General features: G+C 30.9%; 2 non-coding genes and 1 pseudogene across 2 annotated transcripts in view; all 3 read left to right on the forward strand.

The window, feature by feature from the left end:
- Positions 1-4,712: 4,712 nt before the first annotated feature.
- LOC129251521 (small subunit ribosomal RNA) lies at positions 4,713-6,703 on the forward strand. Its single transcript, XR_008582979.1, has one exon. It is a non-coding gene; the product is annotated as a small subunit ribosomal RNA (ribosomal RNA).
- A 592-nt stretch (positions 6,704-7,295) lies between these two features.
- Positions 7,296-7,476, forward strand: LOC129251511 (5.8S ribosomal RNA; annotated as a pseudogene).
- A 442-nt stretch (positions 7,477-7,918) lies between these two features.
- The window catches only part of LOC129251540 (large subunit ribosomal RNA), a 3,986-nt gene continuing 1,904 nt past the window's right edge, over positions 7,919-10,000 (forward strand). The window contains exon 1 of the ribosomal RNA XR_008582995.1: positions 7,919-10,000. This exon is cut by the window's right edge and continues 1,904 nt beyond it. This is a non-coding gene — a ribosomal RNA (large subunit ribosomal RNA).

Raw genomic sequence — 10,000 nt, forward strand, 5'->3', positions numbered from 1 at the left:
GGCATATTGGCACTAAAATATATAATAAAGACATTTCAAATCAAACTGAAATGTATTGAAATTAATTTTTCCCATACATTTTTGACAATGTGAGGTGTGCATGGCAAAAAACACTCACGGTGAAGGCATGTGATATAATATGAAAATATCAAAAGTTAACTAACCAATGATATTGAAGCATATAAATCGAATCATAACTATATGAAACTCGAATTTGAGCCATATTAAACTGGTAATATTGTGATTTTATGCCTGGTTTTCCATACGTTAGTTTAAATAGAGAGTTATGGAATATAACCTTGGCATATTGGCACTAAAATATATAATAAAGACATTTCAAATCAAACTGAAATGTATTGAAATGAATTTTTCCCATACATTTTTGACAATGTGAGGTGTGCATGGCAAAAAACACTCACGGTGAAGGCATGTGATATAATATGAAAATATCAAAAGTTAACTAACCAATGATATTGAAGCATATAAATCGAATCATAACTATATGAAACTCGAATTTGAGCCATATTAAACTGGTAATATTGTGATTTTATGCCTGGTTTTCCATACGTTAGTTTAAATAGAGAGTTATGGAATATAACCTTGGCATATTGGCACTAAAATATATAATAAAGACATTTCAAATCAAACTGAAATGTATTGAAATGAATTTTTCCCATACATTTTTGACAATGTGAGGTGTGCATGGCAAAAAACACTCACGGTGAAGGCATGTGATATAATATGAAAATATCAAAAGTTAACTAACCAATGATATTGAAGCATATAAATCGAATCATAACTATATGAAACTCGAATTTAAGCCATATTAAACTGGTAATATTGTGATTTTATGCCTGGTTTTCCATACGTTAGTTTAAATAGAAAAAATTTTCGAATATATATACATATATGAAGAATCTATATTCTAATACTAACATGTTATGGAATATAACCTTGGCATATTGGCACTAAAATATATAATAAAGACATTTCAAATCAAACTGAAATGTATTGAAATGAATTTTTCCCATACATTTTTGACAATGTGAGGTGTGCATGGCAAAAAACACTCACGGTGAAGGCATGTGATATAATATGAAAATATCAAAAGTTAACTAACCAATGATATTGAAGCATATAAATCGAATCATAACTGTATGAAACTCGAATTTGAGCCATATTAAACTGGTAATATTGTGATTTTATGCCTGGTTTTCCATACGTTAGTTTAAATAGAGAGTTATGGAATATAACCTTGGCATATTGGCACTAAAATATATAATAAAGACATTTCAAATCAAACTGAAATGTATTGAAATAAATTTTTCCCATACATTTTTGACAATGTGAGGTGTGCATGGCAAAAAACACTCACGGTGAAGGCATGTGATATAATATGAAAATATCAAAAGTTAACTAACCAATGATATTGAAGCATATAAATCGAATCATAACTATATGAAACTCGAATTTGAGCCATATTAAACTGGTAATATTGTGATTTTATGCCTGGTTTTCCATACGTTAGTTTAAATAGCAAGTTATGGAATATAACCTTGGCATATTGGCACTAAAATATATAATAAAGACATTTCAAATCAAACTGAAATGTATTGAAATGAATTTTTCCCATACATTTTTGACAATGTGAGGTGTGCATGGCAAAAAACACTCACGGTGAAGGCATGTGATATAATATGAAAATATCAAAAGTTAACTAACCAATGATATTGAAGCATATAAATCGAATCATAACTATATGAAACTCGAATTTGAGCCATATTAAACTGGTAATATTGTGATTTTATGCCTGGTTTTCCATACGTTAGTTTAAATAGAGAGTTATGGAATATAACCTTGGCATATTGGCACTAAAATATATAATAAAGACATATCAAATCAAACTGAAATGTATTGAAATGAATTTTTCCCATACATTTTTGACAATGTGAGGTGTGCATGGCAAAAAACACTCACGGTGAAGGCATGTGATATAATATGAAAATATCAAAAGTTAACTAACCAATGATATTGAAGCATATAAATCGAATCATAACTATATAAAACTCGAATTTGAGCCATATTAAACTGGTAATATTGTGATTTTATGCCTGGTTTTCCATACGTTAGTTTAAATAGAGAGTTATGGAATATAACCTTGGCATATTGGCACTAAAATATATAATAAAGACATTTCAAATCAAACTGAAATGTATTGAAATGAATTTTTCCCATACATTTTTGACAATGTGAGGTGTGCATGGCAAAAAACACTCACGGTGAAGGCATGTGATATAATATGAAAATATCAAAAGTTAACTAACCAATGATATTGAAGCATATAAATCGAATCATAACTATATGAAACTCGAATTTAAGCCATATTAAACTGGTAATATTGTGATTTTATGCCTGGTTTTCCATACGTTAGTTTAAATAGAAAAAATTTTCGAATATATATACATATATGAAGAATCTATATTCTAATACTAACATGTTATGGAATATAACCTTGGCATATTGGCACTAAAATATATAATAAAGACATTTCAAATCAAACTGAAATGTATTGAAATGAATTTTTCCCATACATTTTTGACAATGTGAGGTGTGCATGGCAAAAAACACTCACGGTGAAGGCATGTGATATAATATGAAAATATCAAAAGTTAACTAACCAATGATATTGAAGCATATAAATCGAATCATAACTATATGAAACTCGAATTTGAGCCATATTAAACTGGTAATATTGTGATTTTATGCCTGGTTTTCCATACGTTAGTTTAAATAGAGAGTTATGGAATATAACCTTGGCATATTGGCACTAAAATATATAATAAAGACATTTCAAATCAAACTGAAATGTATTGAAATAAATTTTTCCCATACATTTTTGACAATGTGAGGTGTGCATGGCAAAAAACACTCACGGTGAAGGCATGTGATATAATATGAAAATATCAAAAGTTAACTAACCAACGATATTGAAGCATATAAATCGAATCATAACTATATGAAACTCGAATTTAAGCCATATTAAACTGGTAATATTGTGATTTTATGCCTGGTTTTTTCCATACGTTAGTTTAAATAGAAAAAATTTTCGAATATATATACATATATGAAGAATTCATATTAGCTATACTAACATGTTATGGAATATAACCTTGGCATATTGGCACTAAAATATATAATAAAGACATTTCAAATCAAACTGAAATGTATTGAAATGAATTTTTCCCATACATTTTTGACAATGTGAGGTGTGCATGGCAAAAAACACTCACGGTGAAGGCATGTGAAATGATATGAAAATATCAAAAGTTAACTAACCAATGATATTGAAACATATAAATCGAATCATAACTATATGAAACTCGAATTTGAGCCATATTAAACTGGTAATATTGTGATTTTATGCCTGGTTTTCCATACGTTAGTTTAAATAGAGAGTTATGGAATATAACCTTGGCATATTGGCACTAAAATATATAATAAAGACATTTCAAATCAAACTGAAATGTATTGAAATAAATTTTTCCCATACATTTTTGACAATGTGAGGTGTGCATGGCAAAAAACACTCACGGTGAAGGCATGTGATATAATATGAAAATATCAAAAGTTAACTAACCAATGATATTGAAGCATATAAATCGAATCATAACTATATGAAACTCGAATTTGAGCCATATTAAACTGGTAATATTGTGATTTTATACCTGGTTTTCCATACGTTAGTTTAAATAGCAAGTTATGGAATATAACCTTGGCATATTGGCACTAAAATATATAATAAAGACATTTCAAATCAAACTGAAATGTATTGAAATAAATTTTTCCCATACATTTTTGACAATGTGAGGTGTGCATGGCAAAAAACACTCACGGTGAAGGCATGTGATATAATATGAAAATATCAAAAGTTAACTAACCAATGATATTGAAGCATATAAATCGAATCATAACTATATGAAACTCGAATTTGAGCCATATTAAACTGGTAATATTATGATTTTATTCCTGGTTTTCCATACGTTAGTTTAAATAGAAAAAATTTTCGAATATATATACATATATGAAGAATCTATATTCTATACTAACATGTTATGGCATATTGGTGTTATTGTATTTTATTCCTGGTTTTCTATAGTTAGTTTAAATAGAAATAAATTTTTGAATTCAAAATTTTATATTCTATACTAGCATTACATAGAAATTATCCTCAACTGTTTGTTTCTTGTATAAATACAGGAAATTAAACAGATGATGAAGAGAAAAAAATAAGAAAAACAAAAATTTATAAGAAAAATTAAATTTTAAACAAAGGAAAAGAGGAGAAAATTTTTTCAATCATATATATTTATGATTAAAAAATAGAATTATGAAATTATTAATTTCAATTCAAAGAGAAAAATTATGTAATATATGAAATTATTACATTAAAAATGCATTTGAAAAAAAAGTAAAATGTTATTAAGAATGATAAATTATTTGAAAATTGGCAAATATTAAGAAGAAATATCGTTCTTATATTTTTATATAAAATATATAATATAGAGAACGAAAATTCTTTTTCATAAAAAACGGTTTTTGAATTTTTAATAAGAAAAGCTAAAGGGGGGTCGCCCCTTTACTTTTTATATACACCGTAATTTATGAAATTTTCAAATATGAAAAACAAAGAAAAATATATAAATAAAAATATTATTCTGGTTGATCCTGCCAGTAGTTATATGCTTGTCTCAAAGATTAAGCCATGCATGTCTAAGTACAAACAAATTAAAAGTGAAACCGCAAAAGGCTCATTATATCAGTTATGGTTCCATAGATCGTTAACAGTTACTTGGATAACTGTGGTAATTCTAGAGCTAATACATGCAATATAAACACGGACCTTATGGAACGTGTGCTTTTATTAGACTAAAACCAAGCGATCATTTGATCGTTAAATTGGTTGAACTCTAGATAACTTGCAGATCGTATGGTCCCGTACCGACGACAGATCTTTCAAATGTCTGCCCTATCAACTTTTGATGGTAGTATCTAGGACTACCATGGTTGCAACGGGTAACGGGGAATCAGGGTTCGATTCCGGAGAGGGAGCCTGAGAAACGGCTACCACATCTAAGGAAGGCAGCAGGCGCGTAAATTACCCACTCCCAGTTCGGGGAGGTAGTGACGAAAAATAACAATACAGGACTCATATCCGAGGCCCTGTAATTGGAATGAGTACACTTTAAATCCTTTAACAAGGACCTATTGGAGGGCAAGTCTGGTGCCAGCAGCCGCGGTAATTCCAGCTCCAATAGCGTATATTAAAGTTGTTGCGGTTAAAACGTTCGTAGTTGAATTTGTGCTTCATACGGGTAGTACAACTATATATTGTGGTATGTACATTACCTTATGTATGTAAGCGTATTACCGGTGGAGTTCTTATATATAATTAATACAATGTATTTTTTATATATTCCTCCTATTTAAACCTACTTCAGTGCTCTTCATCGAGTGTTGTTGTGGGCCGGTACAATTACTTTGAACAAATTAGAGTGCTTAAAGCAGGCTCCAAATGCCTGAATATTTTGTGCATGGAATAATGAAATAAGACCTCTGTTCTACTTTCATTGGTTTTTAGATCAAGAGGTAATGATTAATAGAAGCAGTTTGGGGGCATTAGTATTACGACGCGAGAGGTGAAATTCTTGGACCGTCGTAAGACTAACTTAAGCGAAAGCATTTGCCAAAGATGTTTTCATTAATCAAGAACGAAAGTTAGAGGTTCGAAGGCGATCAGATACCGCCCTAGTTCTAACCATAAACGATGCCAGCTAGCAATTGGGTGTAGCTACTACTATGGCTCTCTCAGTCGCTTCCCGGGAAACCAAAGCTTTTGGGCTCCGGGGGAAGTATGGTTGCAAAGCTGAAACTTAAAGGAATTGACGGAAGGGCACCACCAGGAGTGGAGCCTGCGGCTTAATTTGACTCAACACGGGAAAACTTACCAGGTCCGAACATAAGCGTGTAAGACAGATTGATAGCTCTTTCTCGAATCTATGGGTGGTGGTGCATGGCCGTTCTTAGTTCGTGGAGTGATTTGTCTGGTTAATTCCGATAACGAACGAGACTCAAATATATTAAATAGATGCTTTCAGGATTATGATGTTGAAACTTATATAGCCTTCTTTCATGCGTACATCTTGAATGTACAAGTGTTTGAATGTGTTTATATAAGTGGAGTCGTACCTGTTGGTTTGTCCCATTATTAGGACACTAGCTTCTTAAATGGACAAATTGCGTCTAGCAGTAACGAGATTGAGCAATAACAGGTCTGTGATGCCCTTAGATGTCCTGGGCTGCACGCGCGCTACAATGAAAGTATCAACGTGTATTTCCTAGACCGAGAGGTCCGGGTAAACCGCTGAACCACTTTCATGCTTGGGATTGTGAACTGAAACTGTTCACATGAACTTGGAATTCCCAGTAAGTGCGAGTTATTAACTCGCATTGATTAAGTCCCTGCCCTTTGTACATACCGCCCGTCGCTACTACCGATTGAATTATTTAGTGAGGTCTCCGGACGTGATCACTGTGACGCCTCGTGTGTCACGGTTGTTTCGCAAAAGTTGACCGAACTTGATTATTTAGAGGAAGTAAAAGTCGTAACAAGGTTTCCGTAGGTGAACCTGCGGAAGGATCATTATTGTGTTCCATATCCGTAAGAAAAACAAACAAACAAACAAACAAACAGACAAGCAAACAAACGAACAAAAAGAAAAAAAAAAAAAAAAAAAAAAGAAAAAAAAAAAAAAAATTTATATAATTATTTTGAATCCATAATTCTTTTTATTCTTTTTCATTCAATTTGTGATCCATCAATTATATCATATTAAATATAATATATGATGGTACATTTTGTAATGTTTTTTCTTATTTTTTTCTTTTAAAAACCTTTAAACATGAAAATAAAAAGTTGTACTTATTATTCATTTGATTGAATGATAAGTTAATTTGTTCACAATAACAAAAGTGGTATATATTTATTATATTATTATATATACATAAAATGATTAAAAAAATACAAAATAATTGAATCATAATAAATACCACCACTGTATTATTGTTGAACTAAGACATTCGCAACTTAATAAAAATGTTTAGAGTTAAATATATTTGATATATATTATTGAAAGAAAATCAATTTATATATTATTAATATTATTTAATTTTACTCTTTCAATTAATATATGCAAAAAAAAATTGACATTTGTTATAAATAAAAATAAATAAAAAAATACTCTAAGCGGTGGATCACTTGGCTCATGGGTCGATGAAGAACGCAGCAAACTGTGCGTCATCGTGTGAACTGCAGGACACATGAACATCGACATTTTGAACGCATATCGCAGTCCATGCTGTTATGTACATTAAATTCAATTTTAAAGTACTGCTTGGACTACATATGGTTGAGGGTTGTAAGACTATGCTAAATAAGTTGCTTATTCTTTTATAAAAATAATTGAATTTAAGCAAATGTGTATATTATTGGATTTTAAATAATTCATAATATTAATAGCAAAAAAAATAAAGATATATAATGAATTTTATTTATTATATATTCTTTAAAAAAAAAATCCTCTCAAATAAAATGAAATGATGAAAATATTGAATCTAAGTATTCTTTACAAAAAATTTTCATATTATTTATATATATATATAAAATAATAATTTATATATGTAATTAAAAGGAGGAATGTCTAGCATAAAAATTAAATTTTTTATTCTAGGATTGCCTCATTTTACATTATTATTATTTTTATATATTTACAATATATAAAAGGAGAAAAGAAAAATAGAGATGAAAAGATGATATAATTTTTTTATTAAATTGTGAGAAGATAAAAAAAGAATATTAAAACAACCTCAACTCATATGGGATTACCCCCTGAATTTAAGCATATTAATGAGGGGAGGAAAAGAAACTAACAAGGATTTTCTTAGTAGCGGCGAGCGAAAAGAAAATAGTTCAGCACTAAGTCACTTTGTCTATATGTCAAATGTGAGATGCAGTGTATGGAATATCTTAATATCTAGTATGAGAAATTAACGATTTAAGTCCTTCTTAAATGAGGCCATTTACCCATAGAGGGTGCCAGGCCCGTATAACGTTAATGATTACTAGAAAGATATTTCCAAAGAGTCGTGTTGCTTGATAGTGCAGCACTAAGTGGGTGGTAAACTCCATCTAAAACTAAATATAACCATGAGACCGATAGTAAACAAGTACCGTGAGGGAAAGTTGAAAAGAACTCTGAATAGAGAGTTAAATAGTACGTGAAACTGCTTAGAGGTTAAGCCCGATGAACCTGAATATCCATTATGAAAAATTCATCATTAAATAATTAAAAAAATAATGTGCATTTTTTTCATATAAGGACATTGTAATCTATTAACATAATAAAGTATTTATCAAAAGATCATTGGTGATATTAAGTTTATTTAAATTAATTTGCTTTTTAAGCATATTAACATAAAATAAATACTAATGATTTGATAAAGTGTTGATAGATTTTATTATATATAATGCTAAAATTCATTTTTTGAATTTTACAAAAAATTTAATATCTATGATATTAATATTTATTTGTATGCATTTATATGATTAACAATGCGAAAGATTCAGGATACCTTCGGGACCCGTCTTGAAACACGGACCAAGGAGTCTAACATATGTGCAAGTCATTGAGTTATATTAAACTTAATGGCATAATTAACTTAACTTAAATATAATGGGATTAATTTTTAGTCTATTTTTTAATAAATAGTCAATTAATTCAATCCCGGGGCGTTCCATATAGTTATGTATAATGATAATTTATTATTATTTATACCTCTAACTGGAGCGTACCTTGAGCATATATGCTGTGACCCGAAAGATGGTGAACTATACTTGATCAGGTTGAAGTCAGGGGAAACCCTGATGGAAGACCGAAACAGTTCTGACGTGCAAATCGATTGTCAGAATTGAGTATAGGGGCGAAAGACCAATCGAACCATCTAGTAGCTGGTTCCCTCCGAAGTTTCCCTCAGGATAGCTGGTGCATTTAAAAATTATATAAAATAATCTTATCTGGTAAAGCGAATGATTAGAGGCCTTAGGGTCGAAACGATTTTAACCTATTCTCAAACTTTAAATGGGTAAGAACCTCACCTTTCTTGATATGAAGGTTGAGGTTATGATATAATGTGCCCAGTGGGCCACTTTTGGTAAGCAGAACTGGCGCTGTGGGATGAACCAAACGTAATGTTACGGTGCCTAAATTAACAACTCATGCAGATACCATGAAAGGCGTTGGTTGCTTAAAACAGCAGGACGGTGGACATGGAAGTCGTAATCCGCTAAGGAGTGTGTAACAACTCACCTGCCGAAGCAACTAGCCCTTAAAATGGATGGCGCTTAAGTTGTATACCTATACATTACCGCTAAAGTAGATGATTTATAAAACAATTTCGATTGATTTATAAATTTTGAAACTTTAGTGAGTAGGAGGGTACAATAGTGTGCTTAGAAGTGTTTGGCGTAAGCCTGCATGGAGCCGCTATTGGTACAGATCTTGGTGGTAGTAGCAAATAATCGAATGAGACCTTGGAGGACTGAAGTGGAGAAGGGTTTCGTGTGAACAGTGGTTGATCACGAGTTAGTCGGTCCTAAGTTCAAGGCGAAAGCCGAAAATTTTCAAGTTTTTAATAAAAAAAAATATTAATAAAAATATATTTAAAAATAATTAAAATACTTGAATTATTTTGAACGAAAGGGAATACGGTTCCAATTCCGTAACCTGTTGAGTATCCGTTTGTTATTAAAAATGGGCCTTGTGCTCATCCTGGCAACAGGAACGACCATAAAGAAGCCGTCGAGAGATATCGGAAGAGTTTTCTTTTCTGTTTTATAGTCGTACTACCATGGAAGTCTTTCGAAGAGAGATATGGTAGATGGACT

The sequence above is a fragment of the Anastrepha obliqua genome, unplaced genomic scaffold, assembly GCF_027943255.1.
Source record: "Anastrepha obliqua isolate idAnaObli1 unplaced genomic scaffold, idAnaObli1_1.0 ptg000027l, whole genome shotgun sequence".
Classification (NCBI taxonomy): domain Eukaryota; kingdom Metazoa; phylum Arthropoda; class Insecta; order Diptera; family Tephritidae; genus Anastrepha; species Anastrepha obliqua.